Source organism: Carassius auratus, chromosome 20 (genome assembly GCF_003368295.1).
Source record: "Carassius auratus strain Wakin chromosome 20, ASM336829v1, whole genome shotgun sequence".
NCBI classification, from domain to species: Eukaryota; Metazoa; Chordata; class Actinopteri; order Cypriniformes; family Cyprinidae; genus Carassius; species Carassius auratus.
In genome coordinates, this window is record NC_039262.1 from 17,446,360 (window position 1) to 17,464,875 (window position 18,516).

An 18,516-nucleotide genomic window follows, 5' to 3' on the forward strand; every position below is an offset into this window, starting at 1 on the left:
TTAATAAGCTAGACGTTCAGAAAAAAAAGCTTGTACATTGCATATTCTTTCATTTTCTCTCTTGCACATCAAATGTATATATATTATATTATATTATATTATATTATATTATATTATATTATTACAACATATGAAACTTAATGTATGTATATGTAAACACACACACACACACACACACGTGATTAATTTAAGTTTTAAAATGTTTATTATGTTTAATATAATATAATATAATATAATATAATATAATATAATATAATATAATATAATATAATATAATATAATATTAAAATTTTGCACAATTTGAATACGTTTTTTTTTTTCATATCCATCTCTATTAGAACACGTAGCCCTTCAACTCTCAGCCCAGCTGTTTTTGTAGCATAGTTTGGCGCATAATTTCCTCTCTGCACCAAACATCTCTTTATCTGTCTAAAGTTACAGCAGGCACATCTGTTCATTCCTTGCTTGCAAGCTCTGGTAGATCCAGTCTGGCAAGCAGGCTTACATCTCTCTTCTTTCCATCACACTCTTCCTCCCTCTGTCTCTCGCAGAAACAAAGACACACATACACTCACACGCCGCGGTCATGAGGGCACCCTCTCTACGCTGGCATGGCTCAGCTCAATTAGCCTGCAGGGAAATGGAGGGAGGGAGTGAGCGCTTGAGAAAAAAGAGGGAGAGAGAGCTTCCTCGTCTGCCAAATCTCCCTCACACTTCCGCAGGATCTCTGGAGTCCTCCGTGGGCTGGCTTTGTGCGCCGTCTGCCCAGCCGCTTTGTTTGTAAATAAGCCGTCTGGAAAATTAGCTGGGGCAGCCAGTCACTCACAGTTAGACGTCTCATCAGGCCTGTAACCGCCACACAATAGTGGAGAGGTTAATATAAGAGAAAGAGAAAGAGAAGGGCAGGGGATGAACATTTTAGACAAGGGTACAACAATTGTACAACAATTGATGCTCAAATGAGTAATGATTGTCATGCAAGCAATAAGATCAAGATAGATTCATGCAAAATACTGTACTGTATTAAAAGTCCTTCACATCTTCTTGTTAAACTACCTCTAGCAGTCCTTCTAATCATCACACATTCTGGTTTATTTGATTTTGAGTTCTTTAGGAAGCTTAATATTTAAGTTTAATTGCACTTAAAGTATAGGTCAGGATGTGGTGATAATAACACTGACAAGCAGTATTTTGTTGTGAGAATTTTTTACAAAGAAGATATTTAAGGGGGGGGGGGGTGAAATGCTCGTTTCCACTCAATATCCTGTTAATCTTGAGTACCTATAGAGTAGTATTGCATCCTTCACAACTCCAAAAAGTCTTTAGTTTTATTATATTCATAAGAGAAAGATAGTCTGTACCAATTTTTCCCGGAAAAACACGACCGGCTGGAGGCGTGACGTGTGGGTGGAGCCAAAGAATCACGAGTGCCATAGGCTTTTGCGTTGAGAGCGTTTGGAAGCTGTGACTTTACCGTGAGGAAAGCAGTTTTACTCACCGCATGCGGTTCCAACACACGATCATGACCCTTTTTCGTTGGGACTGCATTATCCTTAAGAAATAAACGATATGCAAATCCGGCGTGGTCCCTTAATGATGTTTCTCTTTTGGTAATCTGTGCAGGGTTGTCTTGCCCTGGCAACCAAAAACACACTACTTTTGTGACATTTCGCGACGCTCTCGCTCTGATCAGTGAATGTCTGTTGTGCTCTCATTGCTCTGCTATACGGGAGCGTGCACTCTTCCGGCAAACGTGCCCTCAGGACCCATATAAGGAAATTCCGCTCCATCTAACGTCACACAGAGCCATACTCGAAAAAAAACTTTCCGAAACTTGTGACAAACCGGAAGGAGTATTTTTGGAACAGAAATACTCCTTCAAACGTACAACTTAATTTTTGAAACTTTGTCCATGTTTAGCATGGGAATCCGACTCTTTAACAGTGTAAAAAGCTCAGTATGCATGAAATAGCATTTCACCCCCCCTTTAAGTTATTTGATTTGTTCTTGGTGCATACTGGGAAATTGAAGTGAAATTTATAATTTTTGCAAAACTACTGGCAATTTTTTTATTTATTTTATTTTATTTTTTGAGCAGAATGACATGGCAAAACATTAACATTGACCAATCGAGTGACTTTAGGGCAGGACTATTTGTTTTGTCTGGCCAGTGGTTGGAAGAGGAAGAGTCTGAAACATTTTTGGAATCAATAATAATACGTGTTTGCGGTTCCTTTTTTATGTCACTGTAGTGTATTCATTATGTTTATGTATTTTATAATAATGAATTTTGGCAGATGCATTTATCCATTCTCAGGGAATCAAACATATGGCCTCAGTGTTGTCCACGTTGTTCACATTGAAAAATAAATACTACCTCACATTGCGTCAATCACGTTTACTCACTGCCTCCGAAACTCAATGATGTCATAATAAAAAATTGGATCACTTTCGATTTTCAGCATTTTTCGCATCTGTAGCAAGCATTTTAAGAGGTGTTTTAAAAATTCAGAACGTCAAAATCCAGAATGGCGATTGTCAAGTTCATCCAATTCATCTCGCAGCACAAAGCACCGTAAAGATCCTTGCACACTGAGTTCACAGAAACTGGTGGTCTTCTTTGTAATATGTGGCTCTAGTATCGCTAGCAAAGCATCAAACTGAGCCACTGACATTCTAAAGTAAACTTTAAATTGCCCGGGATAATCCCACTAATCAATGTGTGGAGGGGGAACTCTCCTTCCTGTCTATATTTCAGGATTGGATGGACCCAATCATTATTTTCTTTTTTCTCTTTTTAAGAAGTGAGAGAACAACATTTAACGAACTTCACCATTTAAAGACTCCATTAGTTATGGGAATTTTTTTCATAACCTATTAATTAATAAACATTGGACTCAGTGTGCAAGGTTTCTGCGCATAACACATTTTTAGGATGATGAATATGAAAAAACTAATATGAAAATTTCAGACTCAAGGTCTCTGCTCAGTCTTCAAGCAGTGAGGATGATTTTGTTGTGTTCTAGCTTCTTAAAAAGAGAGGAGATATTGGGTCCATCTAATCTTAACATATAGAGAGGACGGAGAGTTCAAAGTTTACTTCAGGATGCCACATAATGTCAGTGGCTCAGTTTGATGCTTTGCTAGTGACACTAGAGCCACATATTACAAAGAAGACCACCAGTTTCTGTGAACTCAGTGTGCAAGTATCTTTACCGTACTTTGTGCCACGAGACGAAGTGGATGGATTTGACATTCAAAACACCTCTCAAAATGCTTGCTACGGATGTGAAAAACTGAAATTAATCAGAATATTTTTTTTTTGTGATGGACAAATATTTAGGAGGAAGTGTGTAAAACTTGATTGACATAACGCGAGGCCGAATTATTTTTTTAACTTGTGCAAACAGACTCAATGAATGTGCAATGACCTTAAGCGTGCACCTTTAGTGCTTGTGCCTTTTTTCTTTTCTTTTTTTTTTTTTTTGAGAATGCATCAGATTTTTGTTTTGTTAAATTTGTTGATTATTAAAACAAATGATTAGGAAATCATGTTTTAGTTCGTGCCAATAGCCTTGTGGGCAGCGCATTGACATATAACGCTATGCTAACGCCATATTGCACTATGGGTGTCCCGAGTTAGAATTCTGGCTCGAGAACCTTTCCCGAACCCTTGCGCCCCGCCCACCCATTTTGTTTCCTGTCATCTCTACACTGTCCTGTCATAATAAAGGCAAAGAAAGAAATAATATTTTAAGAAAGATGAATGAGAATTGGCAGAATAAAAAAGCATTACATGCGAAGCCAAAAATGGCAATCGCAAAGGCCAAGAACAGAGAGCAAGACATGTGGCAGCCTGTCTTACTTGATGTGTGGGGTTGAGCTGTTTTCAGAGGGCCTGTGGGAAGAGGCGGCTGTCTTGTGGCGGTGGGCCAGTAAGCCTAAAGGAACGGGAGCCAGAGGAAGCAATGTCTGCAGAGCTCATAAATTACAGCCCTGCCTGCCTGGCTTTACTTTAATGGATCCACAACTCTCTGCTTCTTACTGAGACGCTTCTCACTTGCTTTCGTGCTGTGCATGCCTTCAAGGACAAGGGTAGGACGGATTGATTGCGGGCAGACGACAGTTTAGTTGTTTCCCTATGGGATCATCTTCATATACTATATTCAATAACGTGTTCATTCATTCATAGGCTGTAATGATTTTGACCGCCATTAAATAACAGTAATTTTTTAAAGGTGAAGTGTAATTTTTACAATGTTAAAGGAACAGTTTACCCATATGTGAAATGTGGACATCATTTCCTTGTACGGAACACAATAAAAGATGTTTAGGGGAATATTCAGGCTGCTCTTTTCCATACAGAATAAATGAATGTGAACAGAAGCACAAAAAAAAATTATAAACATGAGGATTATTGTACAGTAGTTATAGTCCAAATTTGAACATGCATTTATTCATCTCACGTCCTCAAAAACAGATTCAGTATTCCTATAAATAAATAAAAACAGTAACGTGCAAATTCCGAATACGTAAACCTGCAATAATAAAATTTGGTAAAAGTTTTTATCATGCTGCTGACATTTGATAGTCCAATTCTATCATACGAATAAGCAAAAATGACTTCAGTTAAACACCCCATGTGATTTCGTTGCTGAAATAGGTGTGTTCTTGTTTTAAAAAATAAAAAAAGCTACACATTACTTTCCATAAAAAAATACGCAATATTGTAATGCATTACCATTGCTTTTTGTTTGAGCATCCCAACATGTAAACTTCTTAGCCAGTGAACGTTTTGCAATATGCTTTTGAAATCACAGTATCAATTACTAAAATCTTTGATCAATATAATGTGGCAGTGTTTACTACGCACCCCGATTGCTGAATCTACATCGTTGCCACTGAATCTACATCCCCACAGTAAAAGAGGCCATATTTTACCTGATTTTTGACTCCAAATTGAATGTAATAAATGATGTACCTTGATATAAGGCTCTAGAAAATCTATTTACTTGTGTTTTCTTCACTGACTACAAGCGTTAGCATTCGACATAACTCTATTTATCTAGTTCTTTTTAGTTTGTATATTAAAAAGTATACAGCACTATCCCTGTAGTCCGATTTATAAAGAAATGACTCATATGAACTGGTTGTCTCAGCCAAAAGTATGAATTTGGGGCGATGATGTATAACATGCTATTTCACTAGGAAATTGACTAGTTTTGGACGAGGGATGAGGTTGTAGGAGTTGGGAAACCATCATTATTTTTTTCAAGTTCTGTTTGCTGAAGCTAGTGGCTCAGAAACGACACACTTCAGCTTTAATGCCCAATATATGCAGTACCTGCTGCAGATGAACATTAATTCTTGATGAAGTGTAACTCTCAGCTGTGGGAAGTTTGAGCCAGTGTACCTTGAGTATGAGCGGTGTTGAGTCTGACCAAAGGCCCTGATTATGCAGTTAGGCTATGCTAATAGTGCTCTGGTTGGCTTCTCTGAAGACCTCTGACTTTAAATGCATAACTGTGAATGGGTCACACAAAGGTCATTGTGCTTTCTTCTGCTTAACTAATTAAAGGGAAAAGTTGGTGGATTTAGGCGCTTTGCTTTTGAATATGCAAATTGTGAGGCAATTAATTGACACTTGTTTAAGTTTAAATCCTCTGAAATAATATTTAAAAAAGCAGTTTGTCTGCCCCTACAGTACTTAACCTCCTTAAATGAAATTGCCGGCTCTGTTAAATGCTATTAAATGGAGCTTGCTCGCAGAGCTATTACTAATTTAACAAAACAACAACATTTTTTTTAAGTAAATAAATAAAGCTCTCCTTAAAAAGTGCAACACTCAGCTGGCTGCAGACATAATAATTCATTACGGCATTTAAATGGCAAATTAGTTGTAGTGTTTTATGAATCCTGGAGGTGTTGGTGATGGTTTTGTTCAGAGATGTGGCTACATCTGAGAAAGACTTCGAATTCTTCCGCATCGCTATAAGGCATCGTGTCAGCCAGTCTCCTGCCAGTCTTTTGAGCTAATTAGCAACAATTATTTCAATTAGATATCAAAGACGAGCACAGACAAATAATCATTACTTCGTAATCAGTTTGTGCAGTAACAGTTCTGGAAACTGCCTCACACTGTCAGGCATCATGAAAGTTTTAGAGCTTTCTCTCCCCCTCTCCATCCCTGGCCCTTTTTCCCTTGGCCGGCATCCAGTGTCAAAGCAATCCTGAGAGTTGCTGTTCTCCAAAGCATTCGAAGTAATCCCTTTAACAAACTGTATTCACATATGTGAATGTTTTTGGCTCAGAGCAGATTTTTCAAGAGATAAGTACTCGGATAAAATCGGCCCCTGGCAAAGGCCCAGGATATATGGGATTTCAAGTATGAGGGACATATAGATAATAGAGTTTCCTCTCATCTCTGTAGATGTGTTAGCTGTGGCGCTTAGAACTGCTTTGACTTTATGGGTTGTTATGGCTTCAGAGATTAAAAAACGCTTCTACTCGATCAGTTAGGGGTTTTTTTGTGTGTGTGTGTTTTCTGTAGTTCTCGTATAGGGCTAGGGAATAATATTGGTGATGTTACTGATTATTAAAATTCAGAGTAACCAGTGTCTACACCAAACCCAACCCGATTACCTCACCTACCCGTTAGTGTTAAATGCAAAAGTGATTTAAAAAAGTATTTGTTGATGCAGCTGTGCTATTTGAACTTCCGTATGTTGTTTTATTGAATCATAGTTCCACGGGGTTCGTACCGGAGCTTTTCATCACTCAAGGGGCGCACCTTATTGTGTGAGCTACTGAACAAACCAACTGAATTAGAAAACTCCTGAAGCTGGATATGTGACGGACACGTTCAAAAGTTTTCAAACCTCGCTGCACATTTTAATTGTTTTGAATTCATAACATAATATTCTTCATTTAATTATGCAAAAATGTAGCTTTATTAATCGAAACTGTGGACCTGGAAATCATATTTTGTGTGAAAAGAAATAAATGTTGTCTGAGTTTTTCTGCCTCTAGTATTCATTTCAACATATGCATCGATTTGTGTGTGTATAGGTACGTTTTTTGAGTTTCGCAGAAATCTAGGTAGAGGCACGTATTTCCAATGAGCATCTGTTGCAAAAGATTCAGCACAACCTGTGCAGGCTGACTCAAAACCAAATGACTTTTATGGGCTGGTTCTCTTTGGTGAAACAGGAAAACATTCAGTACAGCCTGTGGAGTTGGATTCACACATTAATAACTCTTATGAAACCGGTACTTTTTAATGGATCGAAAACATTCAGCACAACCAATCACATCTATCTATCTATCTATCTATCTATCTATCTATCTATCTATCTATCTATCTATCTATCTATCTATCTATCTATCTATCTATCTATCTATCTATCTATCTATCTATCTATCTATCTGTCTGTCTGTCTGTCTGTCTGTCTGTCTGTCTGTCTGTCTGTCTGTCTGTCTGTCTGTCTGTCGTTTGTGCGCGTGTTTGTGTGTGTGTGTGTGTGTGTGTAAATAAATTGAAATCAAACTGGATTCAAATCAAGTGCTTGTTAATCGGAACTGGAACCCTGTACTTGACATGAATGCATTCTGTCCATATTTTGGCTGAAACTCACACTCTGATAACACCAAGGCTTTGTTTTTATTCACATCTGTCACTAGCTGCAGATTTCAGACCCATCCAGCCTTCAGTGTTGTGTTTGCATGGCCTTTTTTGTCTGCATGTGAGAAAAGCAAGTGTGCACACTGTATCTCATTGTGTGTCATATATGGACACGTGAAGGTGAGACGAGACACTGGATGAGGTGTAAGAGCGGGCAAAGACCCTGGACTAGGCTCTGTGCGCGTGTGTGTGTGTGTGAGAGAGAGGCCCATGGCATGGGCCCTGTCAGCAGGAGTCTGATGTCTGTCTACTCATGTGTGGAGCACTCATCATGGGCAATTAGGGCCAAGCAGGGGGCCTGGCTTTCCCTCTCATGTCCTTGAAGAAAGAACGCAAACGGGAGCAGGAAGAGTGATGTGGTGGAGTGTTGCAGAGGGAGGGGCGGGAATTCTACCGGACAGTTTTGTGGAGAACAGGAAGTTGAGCGATACTGCTCTAATCTGATGATAGGAAGACAAAACCCTGTCCGGGATCGGTAATGTCTTTGTTTTTCTCCCCTTTGGTGCTTAAATAGATTCTCTCCACAGGGTGATAATCACCATTCATTATTCACACTTCAGATGGCCATTAAAAGTCAATCTCAAAAAGCCTGGAAAATGGCCCCAACTTTGGGACCACTTGGTGCTGTCTTTGATATTGTGTTCTAATTTCGCACAAATTGATATTCCTCTTCAGCGCTACTCGTATAAGATGAGGGTTTCGTGAAAATGCAATCCCATTGGCTTGTAATTGATGATTTATTAATTTCATGTTCTGTCAGAGCTGGAATGAAGAACCTCTTAATATTTAATTTGTCATGCCTGTGCACATGCCAGGAACATAAAGAAGTGCCATGGATGTGTAAAAGATGGATTTTTGCAGTAAGAATATGATTATGAGCCTTCTCTGGAGGATGTGTTCATAATAATTAAGTGTCCTGCTGATTTTTAAATCATGATTAGTTGGTGTTTTCCTAGTTCCTATAGTGTCCTCGTTGGATGATAACTAGAGCTGATTTTGGGTTCAGTTTAAGGCACTGTGCTATGCAGATCTAGAATAGAGGATGTTTCATTGTTTTCTATTTACATGTGAGAAAGTGTCATAGCAGACTCGCGACGGCGCATACTCCCCCTGGAAATATGCGGAGACTTCTTATTAGAATCAAAACACAACAACAACAAAAAATTGAATAACACATGAAAGCAAAATAATAATAATAATTTTCATGTTCAAACTCAAGCTTGGGGCAGTTCTCTCATGCCTAATTGAAAACTTATTTTATGTCTGTTTAAATCTATTAACCAGCATTCAAACTGAGAGAATACACTCTCTCTCTCTCTCTCTCTCTCTCTCTCTCTCTCTCTTGTGCATTGTTATACTCTACCATTTAAAATTAAGAATAAATTTATTTATTTATTTATTTATTTAAACCATTCTTTTATTTAGCAAGGATGCATTAGTTCAATTTAAATTGACAAGTAATGCATTTAATGTTACAGAAAAAACTCTCTTTTGAAAGGATCCTGAAAAATGTGTATTTCTGTTTCCTCAAGATAGTAAGAAATACATACTTTTTTCAACACCGCTAATAACAATCAATATCACAGACCCAGCATATTATAATTATTTCTGAAAGATCATGTGACACTGAAGACTGAAATTCTGCTTTGCCATTATAGGAATAAATTACATTTTAAAATATTTTCAAATAGAAAACAGTTATTATAGTAATAACATTCTACAATATTTTTAGGTTCTACTGTAGTTGTGATCAAATAAATGCAGCCTTGGTGAGCAAAAGAGAGTTCTTTCAAAAACACTAAACAAGTCTTTGTGAATGTGAATGTCAAATATCTCCTAGATAATTTGTCATTTTAAAAAATAAATAAATATTATTTGTTTATTTTATGTATTTATTCATTGTTTACATGTATGTATGTATGAATGTATGTATGAGTTTATTTTTGGTCTATGTTTTCTCACCTAGGTCATGAACAAAACAATACAATACAACTGCAGGACACCTATTCTAGTAACCCAAATTTTATATAACTGCATCAAGTCCAAGTCCATGAGTGGCATAAGGCATTTTTTATTTTTTATTTTTTCACATAATGTGACACGTGCTGTCTAGTGCCATTTGGAGCAGGAGCCTCCTGCTGCCTATAGGTTTCAGCCAGCTGATGGATGTGGCCCGGGGAGATTAACCTATATCTGTTAGCACTAACCCTCATGTGCCTCATAGTTGCAACTGTATTTAGACGTCATAGAAACAATGCTGAAGAGTTAATTAGAGAGCGAGCAGATTGCATTCTGCCTTCTCTGACCCAATTCTCTTTCCTTCTCTCTCCTCCTACCTCCCTCTTTTTCTCCCTCTTCCCATCTCTCTCTTCACACTGATGGTTAATGAGCACACTTCATGCTATGAAATGGTTGCATGATTATTTTCAGATGATTCTGACTGTGTCGTGATGAAAAGGCAATTTCTTGCTTTTGTGTGCTCATTCATCCTATAAACGTCACAACTCAGGTTTGATTTCTCGGCTTTTCATCCAGAGAAATGTGAGGATGCGTTTATAATAAGGCTTTGCTGCACCAAATGGAGGTCATAATGCAGTGAGAACAATAACAGTGGTCAACCTGGGTCATAACATTCTCCTTGGATGGTTAAAGAACTCAGTGTGATCTGTCACAAAGACTTTGGCAGACCAATGAGGTGACGTCCAATCCTGTCTCTAGCTCACCATACCTTCCTTCTGTCCCATGACTCCTAGCTTCGGCTTAATAATGATTTTACAGCAGCATATGGGTGTGATCAGGGCTGATATTGCATCCTAATGGAAGGCCGGGAGAATTTCTTAAGGGCTGTAATAGGTGACTTGACAGGCTCTTTATGTAAAACTCATAGTTGGAGTGTGTTAGGTTAGTGAAAGCTTATTCTTGTGATATGATGTGATATGAATAAAAGGTTCATATGGAGTATGGAAAGATAGCGAATTCCGATTGCAGTTGTAGAAATACACTGACTTTATCTGCTGGTCCAGGACCAGTTTCTTCACCTAAAATCCAAAATGTCTTTACTAGAGAGAACGAGACACCTGTTTTTGTTTGTGTGTGTTGGGGTTTTTGTTTTGTATATTGTTTAGTGCTTTGCATTGTGGTGTTGTGTGTGTGTGTGTGTGTGTGTGTGTGTGTGTTTTTGTAGTAGTAGTATGTATGCAGAGAAAACGTCTCAATTCCTTACTTCTGTAATGACTTTACTTCTTTGTAAAAAATAAATAAATGAACAAATACATAAAAGATAGTAGTTTGTTTATTTTTTCATACAGCTGTTATTTTTGGGTCCTCAAATCTAATTGGTTGATAAGAGTATGATATTCTAGTATTCCAGTACTTCCGCCAGGTCTGCTAGAATTTGCAACTTCTGATGTCTCTTTAGTGGTTAAACATGAGATATAATTAATTTTGGACAAATCTAACAGGCAGTTGTTGGTCTTGTAGATCCATTATTTGTTCCAAAGCAAATCATTTTGACTGAGGGCAAAATCTCATCACGTTATATTTTGTGATAAATTAGATGTAAATTAGAGCATTGACTTTGTACCTTTGACTAAATTGCGTACTTTTATTGCTGTTGCTGTTGTTGTTTTTTTTATTATTCAACTGATATTACAGTGAGCTTATATTACAGTAATACAATAAGATTTCAACTAAGCAACTTAATGTTCCTTCGTTACTAGTTCTAAAGTGATGATTTTGAATTAGTAACGGAGGATTTTGTTTGTATTCTTCAAATTAAGGGGGACATTGTACAGTAAACCTAATCTTTATGAGGTGCTTTGGTATGGGCTATACAACTCCGGATCACTTCAAATCTACTTTAAATGTGTAGCAATCTGCAGTTTGTTCATTTTATAACTAGTGCTGCCGAATAATGAATCGCGATTAATCGCATCCAAAATAAAAGTTTTTTTGTTTACATAATATATGTGTGTGTACTGTGTATATTTATTATTTATATTATATTTTATATAAATATACTGTGTATATTTATTATTTATATTATTTATTTATATAAAGACATACACATACAGCATAAATGTTCAAAATATTTGCATGTTTTTATGTGTACATATTTATTTTCATATAAATTATATCATATATAAATATGTTTAATATATAAACAATATATTTGTCTTAAATATATGCATGCATGTTTGTGTATTTATATATACATAATAAATCTACATCATGCACACACACACACACATATATTATGTAAACAAAAACCTTTATTTTGGATGCGATTAATCTTTTGACAGCACTATTTATTTTCTTATGATATTTTTTCTCTCTGTTTCTTGCAGGTATTTACCCACCACTGTTAAGCTTTATTATGGAAACCAGATGTGGAGAAGCAGTGGTGAGTTTTAAAACCCTTTAAATACCCTTCTCGACTCAGTAACCAATCATTAACTTTACCCATGCTGGCTCTGTGAATCTAAAAGAACCTAAAAGATCATCTTTCTTTGAGCATATGCTTACAATTTGATACTGTCTTCTGCTGTGTCATTTTGTTTGCACTTGCTCAGACTGTATTTGTTCTGTATTACACATGCCAAATAAAACTGAATCTAATTGAGAGTTGGATGACACCCCTCACACCTTCATGTGTTTGAGATCTCAGATAAAATGTTGGCTCAGTGGTGTGTGGTTTGTATTAGGGGATATTTCTGTTTGTGGTCTCTAGACTGAAGCACATAAGGTCAAGTAAGCTAAATGTTTGTTTCCTTACACAAAGAACATTTTGTCCCCTGAATTACATGTCACTGCACTTACACTGTAATAGTAGCCATCATAAGTGCAGAAATGACAAGGGTAACTGCGCTCATAGAACAGAGTGGACTCATTTGAGACAATTTTGGTGGTACTGCAAATCATACCTCAGACATACAGTGGAGTCCACAAGACCGAGAATAACAAAAAAAAAAAATGCTTCTGTTGTCCATTTGTTTCTAATCAGATAGTTTTTATTTAATTTTATTACAAATTAAATATTGAGCATAACAGTTGAAGTTGTAATGTTTATTATTATTATATATATATAATACTGTATACTATATTATTTTTATTATTATTAATACTGTATACTATATTATTTTTATTATCTTGGTTTTTATAAATATTCACAAAAGTTTACTATATATATATATATATATATATATATATATATATATATATATATATATATATATATATATATATATATATATATATATATATATATATATATATATATACAGTAAACTTTTGTGAATATTTATAAAAAACAAGAGGATGAACATTTTCCACAGCCCATTTAACTACATATAGTAAGAAGGCTAAAAAACAAAACAAACAACGTAAAACAAATTAAAAAAAAAAACACTACACACATTATTTTATCAGTCATCAAATGTAGAAAAAATAAAAACACTACATATCATTCACTGTGTAAATTTACTATATTTCTTCTTGTTAAAGTTACAAAAGTGATTTAGTCAATAGTAGTGAGAGATTTTCTCTCTTTTGATGTTTGATTAACATGAATGACTGACAGTAATAATATTAGACTGCTGTCACTTTAAGAGCTGCTTGCATCTAGTATACTGTCACATGTTTTCGTTCTCTTTTGTTCACTTTCACTTATGACTTAAATTACTTTTTTTTTTTTTAAGGATATGGCCAATTTGACACATAAAATTTTGTAAACGTTCAAGGTCTATAAAGTGGCAGAAACAACTCCCTGTCTCTCAGACATAGACAGCATTTCAGTGTGTTAAACTCATGTTTTTAAACCACAATGCTAAAAAAATGCATGAAAACAATACGTTTTTTCACCACATAGCACAGCAACGTCACATGAGCTTGTAACCAAGCTGATAGTCCAAAATCTTTACTGTCTGACAAATTTCTATTATTTAATCGTGTCTTGACACTTTTTTTTTTCAAATCAAAGATTGAGAAAAGGTCTGCCAAATACTGGCAGCTGTATGAATTTTTAATAAAGCTATTTTAACTTTAAGCTGTTAGAAGGAGGGATTGCATCTTGTAGACCGGTGGATGTAGAAGCTGAAAACTTTGATTTGGGGAATTTCTCTGATGCTTGACTTTTCCTGCATGTTCTTTTTCCTCCAGTATGCAGTCCTCTTCTCACCCACACACTCCTGTGGCATGTGACATGCTTGTTAGTCTGTTGTCTCCAGTGGATGTCGTGGAACCATAACAACAAACCTGAGCGGTTAATGATAGAACTTGGAAATAACTACCAAATGTCAGAATTACTTGGATTTTTTACTTTCAAGTTTGCACTCTAGATATATATGGAACAATTGTTTCAATTAAGTTGCATAATTTGATTCTAAAAAAAAAAAAAGTTGTTTATTCAGTACAGACATTTTGTTTTCTGTGCTATCACTTGGCTTGATCTAAGACATTTTCTTTTAATAGAGACCCTTGCAAGTTAAGAGGTTTATGAAAACAATCTGTGCCTCAGTCTATTCATCATGCTGTCAAAAAATGTAGATATAGGAATTTCAAACTAGCTGACAGTATTTATAAAAGAGGTGAACCTGTGATCTAAGGTGCACTTTGTAGCGAAGACAATAAAATATGTCTGACTGCTGTAGGAGATGTCTATATATTGTATTTTAGAGGAGATGAAGAGTCTCCAGGGTCTTCCTCCATATAGTAATGTGACTTAAAGAGAGAGAAAAAAAACATAAGCATAGGAAGTTAAAACCAGATTCTCCTCCTCCCCATATATACAGAACAACCTGTCTGCTGTCATGTAATGCTGAGCTGCTTTACTGTGCTTTTTCTAGTTTCTGAAGTGATTAAACTTCAAGCCGGAAGGAATTAGAATTTATTGCCTGCATGTACTGATTCATTTCTGTGGATGTACATTTATGTATGTTCATGTGGGAGGCTTGTTTTTTGTGTGTTGGTTTGTGCACATTACTCGTGTACAGCAACCAGCATGACATGACATGACTTTTTTTTTTTCAGATTCATTATAACTAAAATTACAGTTCATACACACAATGATTAACTACACCTCTTATATGATGTCTGTAATTCATTTTCCATTTTTTCATTCCGAGCAGCTGAGTCCTTAGCCATCTTCAAGAATCAGCTTAAAACACATCTCTTCCATCTTTATTTGACTCTTAACTTAACTTAACTTTATTAACACCCATTATTCTAATTCTATTCATAAAAATTAAAAGAAATCTAACTACCTTTCTAATCTTTAACACTTTAAGACCTTTAAAATTAGCTTGCTCTATTCTTTTTTCTATTCTATCTGTTTTCTTTTTATTTATTATATTATTTAAAAAGCCCTTGCTACGTTTACTGTGTTAAGCTAACTGAGACATGTTACAGCACTAATATATAATTTCCCTTTTGTTGTTTTTGATTGCTTCCATTTTCCTCATTTGTAAGTCGCTTTGGATAAAAGCGTCTGCTAAAGGACTAAATGTAAATGTAAATGTAAATAAATGTGTGGGTTTTTTCTTTCATTTCTGAAAAAAAATACACTACTGTTCAGTTTTTTTTTTTTTTCATTTTATATGATATATTTCTTTTATATTCTTATTCCTTACTATAGTCACAATTAAATATTATTATTTTATAATTGTTTTAATATATATAAATTATAATGCATATTATTATAAATTGTTGTTTTGTTTTGTGATAAGGCAAGTTTGGTCTACATTGTAAATTGCACTTGATCTGGCTCCCCCAAATTATAATGATAGTTTCAAAATAAAATGTATAGTTTCTGATATATAGAACTTGTCTTGAATAGTTAAAAGTTTTTTGAGCTGCATTTCTAAGAACTTGGCACGCTGTAGACTGGACTTTAAAAAGAGTACTTTCCTTTTTTTATTTTTAAAGAGTCTACCACATAGACAATTTTATGCCATCGACCCATGTATCACTGACACTTTTCAGTGTGTGTGTGTGTGTGTGTCCAGCATTGTACTCCTGTGCTGGGAGTCGCTGATAGGTTTGTCCTCTCTTTCATCTCTCTTCAGTAAGCCAGAGAGCCCCTTAGCTGTCAACCGCCTCTCCATTATATCATCCCTATAGTTCCGCCACCCTGCACACATACATCCTGGACACAAGTGAAAAGTAGTCCAGACATCATAACTGATCAATGCACAACACATGTAACCTTCAGCATCCCGGCCATAGCTAAAAACAGACCAAGAGTGCCATAAAAAGTGAAGCGTAGGTGTGTGATAGTATGTGCCATCCTGCATCCCATCATTCAATTGATCCATCCATCATAGAGAAGCCTCTAAACTCCTCCTTGACCACTGTTCAAAGCTCTCCACACCTACACAGACTGATTTACTATGACAAATGAGCTTTCCAGTACAGGAAGGTTAGACCGTGCATGCATACACATGCTTTTAAACAAGCCACTAGCTGGTCAAGGGTAAAATAATCCCCTTTGCTGAGAAAAGAATGGGTCCTTCTGAAGAAATTCACCTCTAGATGGCGGATCGATACGTGCCCTTTGGTGCGTTTCGCTGTAATAAAGCGCAGAGGAGGGGAGCGGGAAGGTTAAGATACGTTTGGCTTCACTCGTCCATCTCATATCACGTCTAATGGGAATGCACTGCTAAAGATGTATGTGTCGGAATGTGCTCATTGACATGCCTTCCAACCAAAACTGGATTTTTTTCAAGAGTACGCTATTAGACTAAGAGCTCAAGTTGAGTCTTCTGGAGCAACGGCCATATTTGTCTTGAAATGTTCCATGTGAGGGTGCCAAATAAGATCATTAACCTTGAAAACAAATCCTGTTTGTTTATGCCTGCCAAGTTGTTTAGCTCAAGGAGAGTTGACTGGCTAGTATCGCATGCAATGAAGTGATGTGTATTGCCTGGCTGATCGAATTTTAGGATTGTGCTTATATTGATTCTTTTATTGCCTTTCTGAGCTTAAGCTGTTTTCTTGAAGCTGGTCTGGTTGGTGTATATCTGTCACAGCCTGTAGGACCTTCTCTGGTGCTTTTAATACGATGGCCTGATTTTATTCCTTATCTCTTATACATTTAGGTAGGGATGGAGGGAAGAATATGGGAGGATGGGCTGCTATATAGAGGGGGAGGGGTGGGGTGGATTAAAATCTTGGTTGAAAACATCCGCATTAAAAAACACAGGCAATAAAATAAACATCCCACCAGTGAATGAGAAGACAAGTGGAGATAGCGGAGAGAGAAAATGCTGTAAAAGATGAACAGAAATGGGGGAAATGAGAAAAGTGAGTGAAGTGAAATGAACTGAAAACGGGACATGGACTCTGGCGGGAACACTGGTGATGAGATTCTGGAACAGAATGAGTTCAGAACAACACAAACCATAAAGAAAGAACAAGAGAAAAGGAGGAATAGTAATTATAGTGCATAGTATGTGACACATATTTATTCTTTAACACATATTGGATTAAGATTTTCTTTTTATTAGATTTTTATCGTATGGTGTATAAAATATAATACTTTTACTGGAGAAGACAAAGACACTCATTATGAATTTTTATGCAATTTTCTTCAAACGTTTTCCTCAAATCTTTAGACGTCCGAAGAACCATTTTCTTCTGATAGAAAACAGACAAGATGTCCTTCACCTGCAATATTTGACCCAAGATCACACCTCTCGGCTGCCGTGATCTGCTTTTGACATTTACTTCAAATCAAGGCAAATGTTAAAACAGATTTAAATATAGCTGCAAGCAGCGATGTCGGGCTCAAGCCGTCAGTGCAACGCCACCCCGGTGGCATCGGGAAAACTGTGCCCACCGGGCATAAGCATTTACAGTAACCCTCTGACAATCAAGTTTAAAGGGATGCGGCAGTTAAAGGGTTAATCCGACCAATCTAGACTTTGACATCACATACACAGAACAATATATATAACTTTAGTAACACTTTATTTTTATATTTATTTATAGATGTATTACTGCTTCATAATGACTATTATTAAGGGAAAAGGCTTTGTAATCATGAACTATTTACTAATGCTTAGCTAATGAGTGCAGTTATTATAAAGTGTTACCAATGCATTTACACAAATGCTATTGAGCTTCAAATTTGCATTTGAGCCCATGTGAAAAAGTAGCATAATTTACATATGACTTACAGTTTGTTGTAATAAATATCAAACATTCAAATTAATTGTGCATTATAGCTGTCACCTAGATGAACAATTACAGTTGTTTTTATGACTGTAAGTCATTCTCTTCAAATGCTACTGACGTTAGAAAAGTGTATAACAATATCACATGTAACTTTAGAGACCGGCCCTAAATTTGAGACTCTCGAATGTCCAATGTCAAGACAACTTTATGCCTGTTTTTTTCTTTTCTTTAGTTTTCTTTTCTCTGTGCCTGATTGCTGATGTCCTATACCCAGGCATAGATGTCCATCCATCAATTACGAACATTCAGCCGCAAACATGAGGTGTGAGCGGTCGCGAGCACAGATGGGAGAATGGCGCATGTTTTTTTTTTTGTTTTTTTGGAGCAACTGGGATGGTGCCCCCTCTGGGAGTTGGTGCCCTACGAAGACTGCATACTATGCATATAGGGAGCGGCGGTACTATCTGGAAGATATATTCCTCAAACCATCGTACAAGAGGAGGTGATGCTAATCCTTCAATAATCGCTCAAAAGCTATTCAAGTGTACAGTTTCCTTTTATTGCATCTCGAAATAAATATTTCTGAATTCTGAATCAAACTGGGTTGTGTTTATTCATTTATTTTATAAGACAACCGAGACTTTAATCTATTTTGTAATATATGT